We start from the raw sequence: 19976 nt of genomic DNA, 5'->3' as shown, positions 1-19976 counted from the left end.
ACATGTCACATATATTGCTCATTATGTAGTGACATTTCTATTAATCAAAGGCATGTAGCTGTCAATCAACATCTACAGTGATAATCAGCGTTGTACCATCAACTTAATAATGCCAGTTAAAATCTAAGAAACAATATTTTCATTAGCTTGTACAGATTTTTTTTAATGTGTGATTTCTATCAGACTTAAAATACAGGAAAAAAGTCCAAGAATTTTTATTACTTCTTCCTAGGAGTTTAGAACTATACCTAGCACATCATTTGGAGATAAGGAAAAACAAAAGGCATTTTTGAGTGTGTGTTACTTTCATAATCTGGAAAAATGATTTTTAAAATATTTTTATGGATATAATTATAATTTTTTAATTATGCATTTGAATGACTTCAGAAATAAAGAGACCCCCAAATTACACCTTTGATCTCATTTAAAATATGTCTATTTTTTCATGTATTTATTCTTTAGTTACAATCCATGTAAAAATAGGACTTGGAGCCTGTCATAACTAAGAATATCTCCACTTTGACCTATCGTCACCACTCGCCCAGCTTGTGGGATCTTAATTCCCCAACCACCAGGGATTGAACCAGGGCCCTCTGCAGTGAAAGCGAGGAGTCCTAACTACTGGACCACCAGGAAGTTCTCTTCCCTTTTTCATTTAATTAAAGTTATTTTAATTGCTATTAACATGATGCTTTAGAACACCAAGATATAGACGTGGCAAAAGGGTTTTTATTTTCCCTTGATTCTCCATCCAAGACAATAACAAATTCAGACATAACATTCCATTACCAATTCACTGATTGTGGAGTTTGGTTTTTTTGTTTATGTTTGTTTTTCCCACATATCCCAGACCCCAGGAGAGAAGGGTCTTGGTGTTGGTGGCAGGTACAGGGATTTTTCACCAACCCATAGCCAAGATTCATGGTACTACCATTGTAGGGTTTTGGTTTTGTATTTTCTTTAACCTGAATCTTTTAAAATACTACTGGTGTTAAATATTTGCCACTTGGTGAAATAAAATCATTCTTCTCTTCATTAAAGACCAAGGAGCAAATTTCTCTCTCTGCCTTTAATAGAAAAAATCAAGCAGACACTCTTAACCAGGAAATATACAGGCATTAACTACTGTTCTCTTGACAGTTCTCCTGGGAAAGGTATGCAGACTCTTAGTATAACTTGATTAAGAAAACGATCACAGTTTATTAACTGCATTTATTGCATAAGAAAGGAAAAAAAGCATTACATGAAGATGTCAAAGGTTTTCAGAATTACTCGATAAATCACTGCTAAGATCATGCCCTGTTTTTTAAGTTTGTATTACATATTTACATTTCCATGCATTAGTGCAGTCCTACATATAGTGTAAGAGTATTCAGGTGTACATATATACCTAATAAGATAAAAGGCATACAGGCATACTTTAAAAATATTGCAGGTAAAGTTCCAGACCATCGCAATAAAGCAGTAAGGTGAGTCACACAAATTGTTTTTGTTTCCCGGTACATATAGGTTATGCTTACACTATACTGTAGGCTATTAAGTGTGCAATAGTGTTATGTCTAAAAAAACAATGTATACACCTTAATTTGAAAATACTTTATTGCTAAATAATGCTAACCATCATCTGAGCCTTTAGTGAGTCATAATCTTTTTGCCAGTGGGGGTCTTACCCGGATGTTGATGCTGCTGACTGATCAGGGTGGTGGTTGCTGAAGGTGGGTGGCTGAGGCAGTCTCTTGAATAAGACAGCAAGGTCTGTCTTTCATGAAGGATTTCTCTGTAGCATGCAAGGCTGTTTGATGGCACTTTACCCTGCTCAGTAGAACTTCTTTCAGAATTGGAGTCAACCCTCTCAAACTCGGCAACTGCTTTACCAACTACGTTTATGTAATATTCTAAATTCTTGACACAACTAGGGCAACTCCCAGGCTCTGGTGGGGGACGTCGGACAACCAGGTAGGACGTGGCAGGGAAGGAGGGGGGAGAGAAAGTGGAGGGAGCAGGGGACTGGCACCCGTGAGGGGTGGCTGGGGAAGGGGAGGGGTTCCATGACCAGAGGGGGAGCCCACCCATGGTGCAGGGATCAGTGGGGACAGAGAGAGACCTCTGGGGGATTGGAGGATCAGAGGGGAACGCAGCTAGCATCTCCCCTGACTGCTCGGGTCCGGCAAGCCTGCTGGGGTCCCAGGCCTCTACCTCCGCTCTCCGGGGCCCCCACTGTCTAGGCTGAGCCTAAGCCACGACCCCAACCCCACAAGGCCTTTTCTGGCCATGAGGGTCCTGAGCCTAGGCCCCACCCCCAAGGCTTCTTGTGAACTTTTTTTTTCTGTAGTGGTTCTGTTTTGCCTTGTCATTTCATTCGTATTTTTATCTAATATATTTTTTATTTTTCTAGTTTTATTTTTTATTCTTTGTTATTCTGCTCCCTTTTTCTTTTTTTTTTTTTTTTCCACACCGCATGGCTTTCAGGACGTTGGTTCCCAGGCTGGGGGTCCAGCCTGAGCTCCTGTGGTGGGAGCACTGAGTCCAAACCACTGGACTAACAGAACCTCAGACCCCAGGGAATATCAAATGGAGTGAGGTCTCCCAAGGTCCTCATCTCAGCACCAAGACCCAGCTGTACGCAAGTGCCTGTAAACTCCAGTACTGGATGCCTCAGGCCAAACAGCCAGTAAGACAGGAACACAGCCCCACCCATCAAAACAAATGAGATGACAAAAAATACGTTACAGACGGAAGAGCAAGGTAAAAACCTGCAAGACCAAATAAATGAGGAGGAAATAGGAAACCTACCTAAAAAAGAATTCAGAGTAATGATAGTAAAGATGATCCAAAATCTCGGAAATAGAATGGAGGCAAGGATTGAGAAAATACAAGAAATGTTTAACAAAGACCTAGAAGAACTAAAGAACAAACAAACAGTGGTGAACAAAACAATAACTGAAATGAAGAATACACTAGAAGGAATCAATAGCAGAATAACTGAGGCAGAAGAACAGGTAAGTGAGCTGGAAGACAGAATGGTGGGAATAACTGCTGAGGAGCCGAATAAAGAAGACAGAATGAAAAGAACTGACAGGACAGGCTCTGAGATTTCTGGGACAACATTAAACACACCAACATTCGAAATATAGGCATCCCAGAAGAAGAAGACAAAGAGAAAAGGTCTGAGAAAATAGTTGAAGGGATTATAGTTGAGAACTTCCCTAACATGGGAAAGAAAATAGCCACCCAAGTCCAGGAAGCGCAGAGAGTCCCAGGCAGGATAAACCCAAGGAGAAACACACCAAGACACACGTTAATCAAACTAACAAAAATTAAATTCAAAGAAAAAATGTTAAAAGCAGCAAGAGAAAAGCAACAAATAACATACAAAAGAATCCCCATAAGGTTAACAGCTGATTTTTCAGCAGAAACTCTGCAGGCCAGAAGGGAATGGCATGGTATATTTAAAGTGATGAAAGGGAAAAACCTACAACCAAGATTACTGTACCCAGCAAGGATCTCATTCAGATTCAATGGAGAAATCAAAAGCTTTACTGACAGGCAAAAGCTAAGAATTCAGCTCCACCAAACCAGCTTTACAGCAAATGCTAAAGGAACTTCTCTAGGCGGGAAACACAAGAGAGGAAAAAGACCCACAAAAACAAACCCAAAACAATTGAGAAAATGGTAATAGGAACATACATATTGATAATTACCTTGAATGTAAATAGATTAAATGCTCCAACCAAAAGACTGGATAAATGGATACAAAAGCAAGACCCGTATATGTGCTGTCTACAAGAGACCCATTTCAGACCTAGGGACATATACAGACTGAAAGTGAGTGGATGGGAAAAGATATACCATGCAAATGGAAATCAAAAGAAAGCTGGAGTAGCAATACTCATATCAGATAAAATAAACTTTAAAATAAAGACTGTTGGGCTTCCCTGGTGGCGCAGCAGTTGAGAGTTCGCCTGCCAATGCAGGGGACATGCCCCGGTCCAGGAAGATCCCACATGCCGTGGAGCAGCTGGGCCCATGAGCCATGGCCACTGAGCCTGCATGTCCAGAGCCTGTGCTCCGCAACGGGAGAGGCCACAACAGTGAGAGGCCCGTGTACTGCAAAAAAAAAATTAATTAAAAAAATAAAAAAAATAAAATACTGTTATAAGAGATAAGGAAGGACACTACATAATGATCAAGGGATCAATCCAAGAAGAAGATACAATTATAAATATTTATGCACCCAACATAGGAGCACCTCAATACATTAAGCAAATGCTAACAGCCATAAAAGGGGAAATCGACAGTAACATAATAATAGTAGGGGGACTTTAACACCCCACTTACACCAATGGACAGACCATCCAGACATAAAATAAAGAAACACAAGCTCTAAATGACACAATAAACCAGATAGATTTAATTGATATTCATAAGACGTTCTGCCCAAAAGCAGCAGAATACATTTTCTTCTCAAGTGCAGACAGAACATTCTCCAGGATAAATCACATCTTGGGTCACAAATCAAGCCTTGGAAAATTTAAGAAAATTGAAATTGTATCCAGCATATTTTCCAACCACAATGCTATGAGATTAGGAATCAATTACAGGAAAAATACAAAAACACATGGAGAAAAAAAAAAAAAAAACACATGGAGGCTAAACAATATGCTACTAAATAACCAAGAGATCACTGAAGAAATCAAAGAGGAAATTTAAAAAATACATAGGAACAAATAACAACGAAAACATGACAACCCAAAACCTAATGGGATGTAGCAAAAGCAGTTCTAAGAGGGAAGTTTATAGCAATTCTATCTCCCCTCAAGAAACAAGAAAAATCTCAAATGAACAATTTAACCTTACACCTAAAGCAACTAGAGAAAGAAGAACAAAAACAAAAAAGTTAGTAGAGGGAAAGAAATCATAAAGAGGAGAGCAGAAATAAATGAAATAGAAATGAAGAAAACAATAGCAAAGATCAATAAAACTAAAAGTTGGTTCTTTGAGAAGATAAACAAAATTGATAAACCTTTAGCCAGACTCATCAAGAAAAAAAGGGAGAGGATTCAAATCAAAATTATAAATGAAAAAGGAGAAATTACAATTGACATTGCAGCAATATAAAGGATCATAAGAGAATACTACAAGCAATTATATGCCAATAAAATAGACAACCTGGAAGAAATGGACAGATTCTTAGAAAGATACAACTTTCCAAGACTGAATGAGGAAGAATTAGAAAATATAAACAGACCAATCACAAGTAATATGAAAAGATGCTCAACATCACTAATTACTAGAGAAATGCAAATCAAGACTACACTGAAGTATCACCTCACACCAGTCAGAATGTCCATCAACAAAAAAATCTACAAACAATAAATGCTGGAGAGGGTATGGAGAAAAGGGAACCCTCTTGCACTGTTGGTGAGAATGTGAATTGATACAGCCACTATGGAGAACAGTATGGAGGTTCCTTCAAAAACTAAAAATAGAACTACCATATGACCCAGAAGTCCCACTACTGGGTATATACCCTGAGAAAACCATAATTCAAAAAGACACATGTACCCCAGTGTTCACTGCAGCACTATTTACAATAGCCAGGACATGGAAACAACCTAAATGTCCATCTACAGATGAATGGATAAAGAAGATGTGGTATATATATTCAACGGAATATTGCTCAGCCATAAAAAGGAACAAAAATTGGGTCATTTGTAGAGATGTGGATGGACCTAGAGTCTGTCATACAGAATGAAGTAAGTCAGAAAGAGAAAAACAAATACCGTATATTAATGCATATATGTGGAATCTAGAAAAAATGGTACAGATGAACCTATTTGCAGGGCAGGAATAGAGACACAGACCTAGAGAAAAGACATGTGGATACAGTGGGGGAAGGGAAGGGTGGAACTAACTGGAAGATTAGGATTAACATTTATACACTGTCATGTTAAAATAGCTAGCTAGTGGGAACCTGCTGTATAGCACAGGGAGCTCAGCTCAGTGCTCTATGATGACTTAGATGGATGGGAATGGGGGTGGGGGTGGGAGGGAGGTCCAAGAGGGAGGGGATGTATGTATACATATAGCTGATTCACTTCATTGTACAGCAAGAAACTAATACAACATTGTAAAGCAACTATACTCCAACTAAAAATAGTAATAAAATTTTAAAAATAAATTCTTTGTTGTCATTTTGGCAATCTTCATAGAATCTTCAACAGGAGTAGGTTCCATCTCAAGAAACCACTTTGCTCATCCATAAGAAGCAATTCCTCATCCGTTAAAGTTTTATCATGAGATTGCAGCAATTCAGACACATAGAAACAAATAACAGACTTCACTTCTAATTCTAAATCTCTTGCTATTTCCACCACATCTCCCAACTGAAGTCTTGAACCCCTCAGAGTCATCCATGAGAGTTGGAATCAACTTCTTCCAAACTGGTATTTGATATTTTGACCTCTTCTCACAAATCACAAACGTTCCTAATGGCATCTAGAATGGTGAATCCTTTCCAGAATGTTTTCAATCGACTTTTCCCAGATCCATCAAGGAATCACAATGTATGGCAGCTATAGCCTTACGAAATGTATTTCTTTGATAAGACTTGACAGTCAAAATTATTCCTTGATCCATGGGCTGCAGAATGGGCATTGTGTTAGCAGGCATGAAAATAAAAGAAAACTCATTGTGTATCTCCATCAGAGCTCTTGGGTGGCCAGGCGCATTTTCAATGAGCAGTAATATTTTGAAAGGAATCTTTTTTCTGAGGAGTGGTTCTCAAAGTGGGCTTAAAATATTCGGCAAACCATGTTGTAAACAGATGTGTTGTCATCCAGGCTTTGTGCCACTTATAGAGCACAAGTGGAGTAGATTTAGCATAATTTTTAAGGGCCCTAGAATTTTTGGAATGGTAAATGAGCATTGGCTTCAACTTCAAGTCACCAGCTGCATTAGCCCCTAACAAGAGAGTCAGCCTGTCCTTTGTAGCTTTGAACCCAGGCATTAACTTCTCTCTAGTTATGAAAGCCTACATGGCATCTTCCAATAGAAGGCTGTTTCATCCACACTGAAAATCTGTTGTTTACTGTAGCCACCTTCATTAATTACCTTAGCTATATCTTCTGGATAACTTGCTGCAGCTTCTACATCAGCACTTGCTGCTTCACCTTGCACTTTTATGTTTTGGAGAGGGCTTCTTTTCTTAAACCTCAGGAACCAGCCTCTGCTAGCTTCAAACTTTTCTGCTGTGGCTTCCTCACCTCCCTCAGCCTTCATAGAATTGAAGGAAATTAGGGCCTTGCTCTGGATTAGGCTTTGGCTTGAGAGAATGTTGTGGCTGGTTTGATCTTCTATCCAGACCACTAAAACTTTCTCCATATCAGCAATAAGGCAGTTTCACTTTATCATTCATATGTTCACTGGAGGAGCACTTTTAATTTCCTACAAGAACTTTTCTGTTGCATTCACAACTTGGCTAACTATCTGGTGAAAGAGGCCCAGATTTCAGCCTATCTCAGCTTTGGACATGCCTTCCTCACTAAGCTTAATCATTTTTAGCTTTTGATTTAAAGTGAGACATATGTGACTCTTTCACCTGAAAACTGAGAGACAATTGTAGAGTTATTAATTAGCCTAATTTCCATATTGTTGTGTCTCAAGGAGTAGAAAGGCCTGAGGAGAGGGAGAGAGACAGGGGAGCAGTCAGAACACACACATTTATTGATTAAGTTTGCCTTCTTAAATGGGCATGGGTTCACGGTGCCCCAAAACAATTACAGTAGTAAATCAAAGATCAACTGATTACAGATCACCATAACAAATATAATAATAACTTAAAAATTTGATATATTTTGAGAATTACCAAAATGTGTTGCAGAGACATTAAGTGAGCAAATGCTATTGGAAAAATGGTGCCAATAGACTTGCTCAATGCAGGGTTGCCACAGACTTTCAATTTGTAAGAAAAGTAACATCTTGGAAGCACAGTAAAGTGAAGTGCAATAAAATGAGGTATTCCTGTATAATTTTTCAAAAAATATTTACTTGCCTCTGCATTCAGCAACTACGGCCTAAATAATTCAAACCAATCCTTCTGAAGAAAATTAAGCAGGATGAAATATTTTTTTAAGTCTTCTTAAAAGAACTGAAAGAGTTTAAAAGATAATGAGAAAATTTACCTGGCTAAAATCTAAGAGAAGGTCAAAACCTGGAGAAGCAAACCTAGCTGGGTTTAATGGCCTTACTGGACAAAGGGCACAGAAGCCAAAAAACGTAGGTCCAACCCCAGGCGGAGACTCTCATAACCTCATTACTCCATTAAACTAAGGTCTTCCAAAGGGCTACACTCTCAAGGCAAGAGATAACCCAGATTCCTCACCTGGGCGGTTAAGGCAACTTCAATCTCAGAATTTAGATTAAGATAGTCCTAGAAAGGTAAAGGCCTCAAGTGCCTGGAAGAATCAGATGAAAATCATTATTTCATCTTAGGTTTCTGATTGTTTCTACAGATATTTTTTAAAACATGATGACCAGCACATAAATAAATTAAAGCCAGCACAAGTGAGAATCAACACACACGATGAACAGTTCCAGGAGATATCAGGCCTCCATGCTTATTATGTTTTTTGGTTTTTTTTTTTGGCTGCCTTGGGTCTTTGTTGCTGCGCACAGGCTTTCTCTAGTTGCTGCGAGCTGGGGCTACTCTTCGTTGCAGTGTGCAGGCTTCTCATTGCAGTGGCTTCTCTTGTTGTGGAGCACGGGCTTTAGGCACGAGGACTTCAGTAGTTGTAGCTCTCAGCTTAGTTACTCCATGGCATGTGGGATCTTCCCAGACCTGGGATCGAACCCGTCTCCCCTGCATTGGCAGGTGGATTATTAACCACTGTGCCACCAGGGAAGTCCCCATGCTTATTATGTTGAAATAATATATAAGCTTGAAAATATCTCCAGGGAAGAGGAAACTATAAAAGCAACATAGCAGACTCTGATAAAGAATCAAACAGAACTTAACAAATAAAACAATACAATAATGAAATTAAAAACAAAAGATAGGTGGGTCTAACAACAGATTGGACACAACTTAAGAATTGCAGAACTGAAGGAAAAATGAGAAGAAACTATCCAAAATGTAGCATGAAAAAGATAAAACATGAAAATTGCCATAGAGAACCAGTGACATATAGGATAGAGTGGGTAGATATAACATATTTAATTGGAGGTTTAGAAGAAGAGGCAGAATAAGAGACAATATTTGAAGAGATAATGGCTGAAATTTTTTCAGAAGCAATGGAAGACAATCTACAGATTCAGTATACCAACAAACTGCAAGTAGGAAAAAATACAGAGAAATCTTTACAAAGATACATCATGGTGAAACCTAAATATTCAACCACAAAGACAAAATCTTAAAAGGAGCTAAATCTAGATATCCAACCACAAGTAAGCAGGAAATACAAGAAATAGAGGCATATGTTAAACTACCATGAGGATGCAACAAGTCAAATCTAGAATGGGGAAATTCAACTATTAGAATGTCCCACTTCTTCAAAAAATAGGTGACATGAAATAAGTGGGGAGTGGAGGTGGTTTAAGATTAAAGACTTATGGTAAGCAACATGTATTATGGTAAGCAAGCATTTAAAGTGCAAATCACTATTCTTTCTGTAATTATGACATAGCAAGTATTTTATGGAAAAATGGAGACTACCATTCCATGTTTGGGGGAATTCCCATCATACGAGTCTTGGTAAGAAGCAAAGAGTACCACCCAACATAATATTTAAAAAATCAACTTACCCAGCCTTTCTTACAGCCAGAGCACAGATATATGACCACAGCTCTATCAGTCAGAATTCTCCTACATTAGACTTTGAGACAAACACTAGTGAATCAAATTGATTTAGTGGAATCAATGCTAGGGCAGGTGGCAGCCATGGTGGTAGCTACTTTTCCAAAGGAGCAGTGATGTTCTAGCGGCAGCATCCAGTATCTAGCATTGATGATGTCAGTGTTGAAAGCAGCAGGATCTGTGGATAGCAGGAGCAGCAGCAGTAGAAACACGGTGGCTTTATGGAGCCAGCTTTGTGGTGTGATTTTGGAAATGGTTCCTGGATGAAAGTTCCCAAGTGTGGCTTTCTCCTGGAGAGGCTAAGGTACTAAAAATAGTCTTTATTAAATTCATTTTTAGCACAAAAAAAAAAAAAAACCTCAAGAGAGTGAGGAATGGATATATAATAGATGAATTAATCAGAATAATGTGCCAGAATAGCAGAGTGAGGACATCCAAAATTTTCACTACTCCATAAAAAGGAATGAGAACAATGGCAAAAAAAAACTGTCAAATCAACTTTTTCATACATTGGAAATAAAGTTTTGCAACAGTCCAAGGAGCTTTTTTTTTTTAATGACTGAATCTCAGAACATTAAGCTTTGTGACATTGTAACTTCCCAAGGAGGGAGTTACAATGAACAAATTACATAACCTAGTTGAAATAGGCCAAATTCCTAGAAAGACAAAAACTACTGAAACCACCTCAAGAAGAAATAGAAAAAACTGAACAAGTAAAGCCATTGAATTAATAATTTAAAAAAACAGGGCTTCCCTGGTGGCGCCAGTGGTTGAGAGTCCGCCTGTCGATGCAGGGGACGCAGGTTCGTGCTCCGGTCCGGGAGGATCCCACGTGCCGCGGAGCGGCTGGGGCCCGTGCGCCATGGCCGCTGAGCCTGCGCGTTCCGGAACCTGTGCTCCGCAACGGGAGAGGCCACGGCAGTGAGAGGCCCGCATACCGCAAACAAACAAACAAACAAAAAACAACTTTCCATGAAGAAAACCCTATAATTATAGGCTTCACTGGTGAATTTTACCAAACATTTAAAGAATTAACACTAATCCTTCACAAAATCTTCCAGAAAATAAAAGAGAAGGGAACACGTTCTAACTCATTCTGCGAGGCCAATATTACCCTGATATCAAAACCTGACAAAGATATAACAAGAAAACTACAGACCAATAATTCTTATAAATATATACACACACATTCTTTATTTTATGGGGTTTTTTGTTTGTTTTGTTTGTTTGTTCATTTTTTGGCCACACCATGCAGCTTGTGGGATCTTAGTTTCCTGACCAGGGATTGAATCTGGGCCCTCAGCAGTGAGAGCATGGAGTCCTAACCACTGGAATGCCAGGGAATTCCCCACACACATTCTTTCAAAAAGAAAAGAAAAAAAAAGTCAAAACCCTAGGAAACAGAACCCAGTAACATGTAAAAAGGATTATACATGATGACTAAGTGAGATTTATCCCAGGAATGTAAGGTTGGTTTAACAGCTAAAAATCAACTCCAATGTAATGCACCATATTAACATACAAAAGAACAAAAACTAGATAATAACCTCAGTGCACCAGAAAAAAGCACTTGACAAAATCCAATACACTTTCATGATTAAAAAAATTAAACAAACTAGGAATAGCAGGTGTTATGGGACTAAATTTTGTCCCCTCCTCCCACCAAAAAATTTTCATGTTGAAGCCCTAACACCCCAATGTGACTGTATTTGGAAATAGGACCTTTAAGGAGATAACTAATGTTAAATGAAGTAATAGGGTAGTACCCTAATCTAATGTCTTTATAAGAAAAGGAAGAGACACCAGAGATCAATCTCTCCCTCCCTCTAAATGCACATACACACACACACACACACACACACACACGAACACAGAAATGGCCATGTCAGGACACAGCAAGAAGGAGGTCACCTGCAAGCCAGGAAAAGAGGCCTCACCAGAACTCAATCCTGCTGGCACCTTGATCTTAGGTTTCTAGCCTCCAGAAATATGAGAAAATAAATGCCTATTGTTTATATTTTTAATATTTATTTATTTATTTTGGCTGCACCACATCTTAGTTGGGGCACACAAGAACTTCGTTGCAGCATACAAGATCTTTTAGTTGTGGCATGCAGACTTCTTAGTTATGGCATGTGGACTCTTAGTTGCAGAATGCATGCAGGATCTAGTTCCCTGACCAGGGATCTAACCCGGGCCCCCTACATCAGAGGCACACAGTCTTACCCACTGGACCACCAGGGAAGTCCCTAAATGCCTAATGTTTAAACCACCAAGTCTATAATATTTTGTTATGGCAGCCTAAGCAGGTTAATTTAGAGGGGAACCTCCTCAACCTGATAGACTGTCTAAAACACCCCATAGCTAATATCATACTTAATGGTAAGAGACTGAATGCTTTCCACCTGAGATGAAGTACTAGACAAGGATGTCAGCTCTTATTACTCCTATTCAATCTAGTATTGAAGATTCTAGCCAGGCCAGCTAGGCAAGAAAGAGAAGTAAAATTTATCCGGGTTGAAAAGGAAAAAGTATCAATAAAACTATATTGCAGATGACATGACCCTTGTATATGGAAAATCCACAAAAATATTAGAATGAATTAGTTTCAGCAGGGTGGCAGGATACAAGATCAATGTACAAAAATCAGTTTTATTTCTATTCACTAGCAATGAACAATCCAAAGCTGAAATTAAGACAACATTCTTTTTGCAGTAGCATCAAAACAGAATGAAATAGGAATAAATTTAACAAAAGAAATGTAAGATTGTAAATAGCTAACTATAAGACATTGATAAAAGTAATGAAAGAAGACTTAAATAAATGGAAATATAGTCCACGTACATGGATTTGGCTTAATATCATTAAAATGGCAGTAGTCTCCCAAACTGATCTAGACATTTAATGTAATCACTATCAAATTTCAGCTGGACATTTTGCAGATATTGGCAAGCTGAGCTTAAAAATTTTATGGAAATTTAAGGGACCCAGAATAGCCCAACTATCTTGGGGAAAAAAGAAGAAAGTTGGAGGATTCATACTTCCTGATTTCAAAATTTCCTACAAGCTGCAGTAATCAGGGCAGTGTTGTACTGGCATAAAGATAGACATAGATCCATGGAATAGAGTTGAGTGTCCAGAAATAAATTATTAAATTTATGATCAATTGAGTTTTGATAAGGTTGCCAACACAATGCAATGGGGAAAGAGTAGAATTTTCAACAAACAGTATCGGGACAATTTGATATCTACATGCAAAAAAATGAAGTTGGACACCTACTTTATAACATATACAAAAATTGTGTGCAAATATGCAAATGGTGAAAGATCTAAATGTAATAGCTAAAACTAAAATTCTTAGAAGAAAATATAGAAGCATTGGAGTAAATCTTGGCCATCTTGGATTAGGCAATGTTTTCCAAAAGCACAAGTGCAAAAAAAAAAAAAAAAAAACCAGATAAATTGGATTTCATCAAAATTAAAAACATTTGTGCTTCGAAGTACACCATCAAGTAAGTGAAGACAATCCACAGAATGGGAGAAAATATTGGAAAGCACATATCTGATGAACGACTTGTAACTAGAATATAAAAGAAACACAACTAAGAAAAAAAAAAGACAAAAAAAGACAAATTATAAAATGGGCAAAGAATCCAAATAGACATTTCTCCAAAAAAGATATACAAATGGTCGAAAGGTACATGAGGGAATTCCCTGGTGGTCCAGTGGTTAGGACTCCATGCAACCATTGCCAAGGGCCTGGGTTCAATCCCTGGTCAGGGAACTAAGATCCCGCAAGTCACCCAAAGTGGCCAAAAAAAAAAAAAAAAAGTACATGAAAAGATGCTGAATATCAGTGGTCATTAGGGAAATGCAAATATCAAAAATGCAATGAGATACTGCTTTGAACATACTCGTATGGCCAAATCAAAAAGACAGACAATAACAAGTTTTGGTGGAGAATGTGGAGAAATCAATCCTCATACTTTGCTGGTTGGAATGTAAAATTGTGGTGCCACTTTAGGAAAACAATGTGACATTTCCTCAAAAAGTTAAACATAGAGTTACCTTATGACCCAGCAATTTTACTCTTAGGTAAATACCAAGAAAAATGAAAACATGTCCACACAAAAACTTGTACACAAATATTCATAGCAACATTATTTATAATAGCTGAAAAATGGAAACAATCCAAATGTTCAACAACTGATGAATGGATAAACAAAATGGTGTATATTTGTGCAATAGAATATTATTTAGTCACAAAAATAATAAAGTACTGACACATAATACAACATGGATGATATTTGAAAACATGCCAAGTGAAAGTAGCTAGACACAAAAGGTCACATGTTATATAAATACTATATATGAAAATGCTGTATGATATTATATGCCCAGTTATATGACATTATATGCCCAGTTATATGAAATGTCCAAAATATGTAAATCCATAAAGACAGAAAATAGAATAATACTTGCCCAGGGGCTAGAAGAAGACACAGTAGGAAATGACTGCTGATGTGTATGGGATTCCTTTTTTGAAGAAAAAATTCTAAAGTGGTGATGACTACACAGCTCTGTAAACTTACTACAAACCACTAAATTGTACATTTAAAAAATAAATTTTATGTTATGTGAATTATATCTCTTTAAAGTTGTGACTAAAAAATAAAAAGTTGTGACTAAAAAAAGGTACATTAATCCAATACAAAGTATACACCTTTATTGAAAACAGATTTGAACTATCAACTCTGACAAGACAGTTTTTAAACACGTTAAGGGAAATTTAAACATGGACATCACAATGGTATTTAGTTATCTTTTAAAGAAAGTTCTTACCTGTTAGAGATACATACAAAAATATTTATGCTAAAATGATATGGTATATGGTATTTACAGCATAAAAAGAAAGAGGTAGAATAAAACAAGTTGGAATGACACTGATAATTTTTTTAATTGGGTAGTAGGTACATGAGTTCATAATATGATTATTTCTAATTTAGTGTATGCTGTAAATTTCCACTTAAAAGTATGAAAAATAACTAATAAGAGAGTAAGATAACAGGCAGCTGGGGAGAGAAACATTATTTCCAAAGGTGTAGTAAGGCTTATTGCTGACTTCTGAATAGAAACAATGGAAGTGGGCTTCCCCGGCGGTGCAGTAGTTAAGAATCTGCCACGACATGGGTTTGAGCCCTGGTCGGGGAAGATCCTACATGCCGCGGAGCAACTAAGTCCGTGTGCCACAACTACTGAGCCTGCGCTCTAGAGCCCGAGAGCCACAGCTACTGAGCCCATGTGCCTAGAGCCCATGCTCCGCAACAAGAGAAGCCACTGCAATGAGAAGCCTGTGCACCGCAACGAAGAGTAGCCCCCGCTCGCGGCAACTAGAGGAAGACCACATGTAGCAACGAAGACCCAACGCAGCCAAAAATAAATAAATAAAACAAATAAATTTTTTTAAAAAAGAAACAATGGAAGCCAGCCAATAGTGGAATGGTATATTAAAAAATGCTAAAAGAAAAGAACCACAACTGAGAATTCTCTATCAGCCAAAAATTTTTCAAGATTGGAGGTGAAATAAAAATATTTTCTGAAAAAAAAAAATATTAACACTTCATCATCGGATCTTCCGTGGTGGTGCAGTGGTTAAGAATCTGTCTGCCAATGTAGGGGACACAGGTTCGAGCCCTGGTCCGGGAAAATCTCACATTCCGCAGAGCAACTAAGCCCATGCACCACAACTACTGAGCCTTCACTCTAGAGCCCGTAAGCCACAACTACTGAGCCCAAGTGCCACAACTACTGAAGCCTGCACGCCTAGAGCCCGTGCTCCGCAGCAAGCGAAGCCACCGCAATGAGAAGCCCGCGCACCACAACAGAATAGTCCCCACTTGCCACAACTAGATAAAGCCCGGGCACAGCAAGGAAGACACAATGCAGCCAAAAATTAATTAATTAATTAAAAAATAAAACACTTCATCATGAGGAAGCTTTCACTAAAGGAGATTCTAAAGCCAATAGTAAATATAGATCCTAGAGGAAAAAGGCCTGAGATACAAAAAGGAATGAAGAAAAAAAAAAAAACTGTAGATGTGGGAAAGTGTAAATGAATGTTGGCTACGAAAAAATTAATTTTTTTTTTTTTTTTTTTTTTTTTTTTTTTTTTTTTTTTTTTTGCGGTACGCGGGCCTCTCACTGCTGTGGCCTCTCCCGTTGCGGAGCACAGGCTCTGGACGCACAGGCTCAGCGGCCACGGCCCACGGGCCCAGCCGCTCCGCAGCACGTGGGATCCTCCCGGACCGGGGCACGAACCCGTGCCCCCTGCATCGGCAGGCGGACTCTCAACCGCTGCGCCACCAGGGAAGCCCCGAAAAAATTAATTTTTATAAATTCACAAAACAGAAATAGACTCACAGACATAGAAAACAAACTTATGGTTACCAAAGAGGGTAGTTGGGCGGGGCGCATAAATTAGGAGTTTGGGATTAACATATACACACTATACATAAAACAGATAAACAACAAAGACCTACTGTATAGCACAGGGAACTATATTCAATATCTTGTAATAACCTATAATGGAAAAGAATCTGAAAAAGTATATACATATCTGAATCATTTAGCTGTACACCCGAAACTAACACAACACTGTAAATTAATTATACTCCAATTTTAAAACATGGTTGAAAGAAAAATCATGATTAGGATTTGTGGTTTTCAGATTTTTTTTGTTATGAAGGAGAGCATAAATATATTTGTAAATATTCTTTATTCCTTTGGATTGGAGTAATTCTTATACATTTCTCAAAGTAGTATAATTTTATACCTATTGTCTTATTTTAAAATTTTACTTATTTAATTTATTTTTATTTTTGGCTGCGTTGAGTCTTCGTTGCTGGGTGCGGGATTTCTTTAGTTGCGGCGAGCGGGGGCTGCTCTTCATTGCCATGGCTTCTCTTGTTGCGGAGCTCAGGCTCTAGGCGCGAGGGCTTCAGTAGTTGTGGCTCGCGGGCTTCAGAGCGCAGGCTCAGTAGTTGTGGTGCACGGGGCTTAGTTGCTCCGCAGCATGTGGGATCTTCCAGAACCAGGGCTCGAACCCATGTCCCCTGCACTGGCAGGCGGATTCTTAACCACTGCGCCACCAGGGAAGCCCCCTATTGTTATATTGCTCTCCAAAAAGACTGAATAATCTACAGGGCTATTTACAACATCATTGTACTAGTCAATATTTTTGTTTCATTTGCCAACATTGGTGTTTACTTTTTTTTTCTAGTTTAAGAGATATGTAATGGTAGCTTAAGTTCTTTTAGTTTGTTTTCTTTACATTTTAATATGACTGAACTAGTTATTTCCCAAAATGCAAAAGAAATATGATTATTTACCTTATCAGTTTTTTACTGAAGAAGGATATTTTGACTGTCATTTTGGCCATTCAGAATATTCTCATATACCACTATTTATTCTTTGCATTAGCCATAGGGCAGACAGTTATTACATCGCATAGAAACTGACCTAAGTATGTGGAAATATTAGATTCGCCAAATGTTAAACCATCTAGTCCAATGGGGAGAATCCTGAATGATAAAAAGTTATCCTCATAATTTTCTCATGCATTTTCTAAGAAAGAACATAAATTATCAGTCTTTTACCAAATTCAAAATGAATTTTACTGATAAGAATGACATCAAAATTGATTTCACCTAAAACTGAACATGATAGGGAATTCTCTGGTGATCCAATGGTTAGGACTGTGCCCTTTCACTAAGCGGCCAGAGGGGAAAAAACAAAAAACAAAAAGCCTGCACAGGATAAAATTAGTGATACACTTTTTATTTTTTAAAAATCGCATCTCTTTTTATAGCATGGAAAACTTTAAATGTTGACTTAAGAAAGCTTACGGACAGTGGAGCCCTGAGGTGACTGCTGACCCCGCTCTGCTGCCACAGGGGGTGGATTCCAGGGCCGAAGCGCCGCGGCATGGGAGACCTCCAGGTGACCAAAGCCACATAACGTCAATAGCTCATTCATCCATCCATGCCAGATGGGTCGTGGGGAAGGTGATTGCGACAGCAATTCAAGTACCTGCTAAAGCGAGAGTAACCAGGCTTGTTCTGGATCCCTAGTTGTTAAAGCATTTTAATAAGTGAAAAACCTACCTTACGATGCTCTTCAGCAGTGCACAGCTGGGAATACTGTGCTTCTCACAGCTTTACCTGTCCCACGGACACAGCTCGTGAAACATGAACTGGCTGCGATCATTTTCAAAGTTGGACAAGTCACAGACCTGGTGACTGGGAAACCCTGAGCAGGAACTCCCTACCTTGAGAGTCCAGTCAATTCGGAAACCACTCACTTGAACCAAAAATCGGGAAGAACTCGCTATCTCTTTAACACAGTGAAGGTGGATTGGAGCATAGAGCCAAAAGGAAAGATTCCTAAGTTCGTTTTATGGAAAAAATTTTCTAACTTTCGTCACAAACTGTCCAATTTATCTTCCAGTATTTATGACATAGCTAAAAGTAAATGAAGTAAAGGCCTTGTTACAATTTTCCATAAAGGCTTATAGTCATTTTTCAAATTTCTTTCTCGGTGAACATACTTTCCTGTTACACTAAGTATGCCTAGCAATCCACTGCACTATTTTATAAGCTCACTGTTTTAGAAGGTGTATTTTTTTTTTTTATTCAAAGGAATCTTGAATTTATCTTAGAACATTTATTTTGGGAGAATAAAACCTGCCTTTTGATATCATAAACAGATAAGGCCACATTAAGTGAATATTTATTTTTGAGGGTATATATTCAAAATTAATTAAAATTTTTCTCTGGGCTTCCCTGGTGGCGCAGTGGTTGAGAGTCCGCCTGCCGATGCAGGGGACATGGGTTTGTGCCCCGGTCGGGGAGGATCCCACATGCCGCGGAGCGGCTTGGTCCGTGCGCCATGGCCACCGGGCCTGCGCGTCTGGAGCCTGTGCTCCGCAACGGGAGAGGCCACGGCAGTGAGAGGCCCGCACACCGTAAAAAAAAAAAAATTTTCTCTGATTTAACCAATTCTAAACGGAAATATTTTACATGCTTCGTTCAGACTTTATCAGGTTGAAATCTGTATTAATAAGAATGTTGACACATAGAAAATAGACTTAAAAATTCAAAATAGGAAAACAAATAATGAAGTACAAAACAAAACTTTCAGTTGATAAAAGAAAAACATTTATTAACTAAAAATCAAAGAATGAAATCTTTTTGACAAAATTTAGATATGCAAAATTAGAAATGGAAAAATTTGATTTGGTAGCAATTATGGTCATAAAAAGAAATTATAGGGAATTTCCTGGTGGTCCAGTGGTTAGGACTCTATGCTTTCATTGCCAAGGGCCTGGGTTCAATCCCTGGTAGGGGAAATAAGATCCCACGTGCAGCGCAGCCAAAAGAAAAAAGAAAAGAAATTATAGTGGCAAAATCTTCAATGGTAAAATTAGATATGGGCAAAATGTGACCAAATATTCAAAACAAAGAATTGATTCTGATCAAATTAATTGATTTCAGAGAAATAAAAATAAAATGAAAAACATTGAAAATGGCTTTACTGCTCTCCATATAGAATTAAGCAAAGATTTAAATTTACTTCATATTTAGCTATAGAAAAAAATGGATAATTCATCAGAGTATCATTCTATTAGAATATTTTATTGATAAAAACATGATAAAAATTTACTAATCTCAGAACAGCAGTATAAAAAGTACTCAATTTCATATTAGATGTGTGTGTGGGGGGAAGGGATGAATGGGTTAGAAAATATTATTTTTATTTGTTAATTTTTTCCTTTTGTCTTTATTTCCTGATGACAATTTTGTGGAATAAGTTCAAAAATTTATTTCCTACCACAATTCAGATGTACAGGGAAAAAAACAGAAGTTTTTCTGGTTTTTGTTTTCCTCTCACACTAGACCTTTTATTCAGTGGAAATACAGCATTCTAGTCCATCTTGACATTCTGGGATTCTGTGATTTTGTTTTTCCAAAACAAGATTTTATTCATGGCTACATAATAAATTATCATAAGGCTGTACCATAATGCATTTGTTACCCCACTGATTTACAGTGAAGTTTTGGCCAAT

At 38.0% G+C, this 19976-nt stretch overlaps 1 pseudogene; it reads left to right on the top strand.

The window, feature by feature from the left end:
* Window positions 1–9267: 9267 nt before the first annotated feature.
* On the top strand, window positions 9268–18258 carry LOC116753984 (annotated as a pseudogene).
* Window positions 18259–19976: the final 1718 nt, after the last annotated feature.

Source organism: Phocoena sinus, chromosome 5 (assembly GCF_008692025.1).
Source record: "Phocoena sinus isolate mPhoSin1 chromosome 5, mPhoSin1.pri, whole genome shotgun sequence".
Classification (NCBI taxonomy): Eukaryota; Metazoa; Chordata; class Mammalia; order Artiodactyla; family Phocoenidae; genus Phocoena; species Phocoena sinus.
The sequence above is the reverse complement of the archived record's forward strand: the minus strand, read 5'-3'. Positions and strand labels throughout refer to the sequence as shown.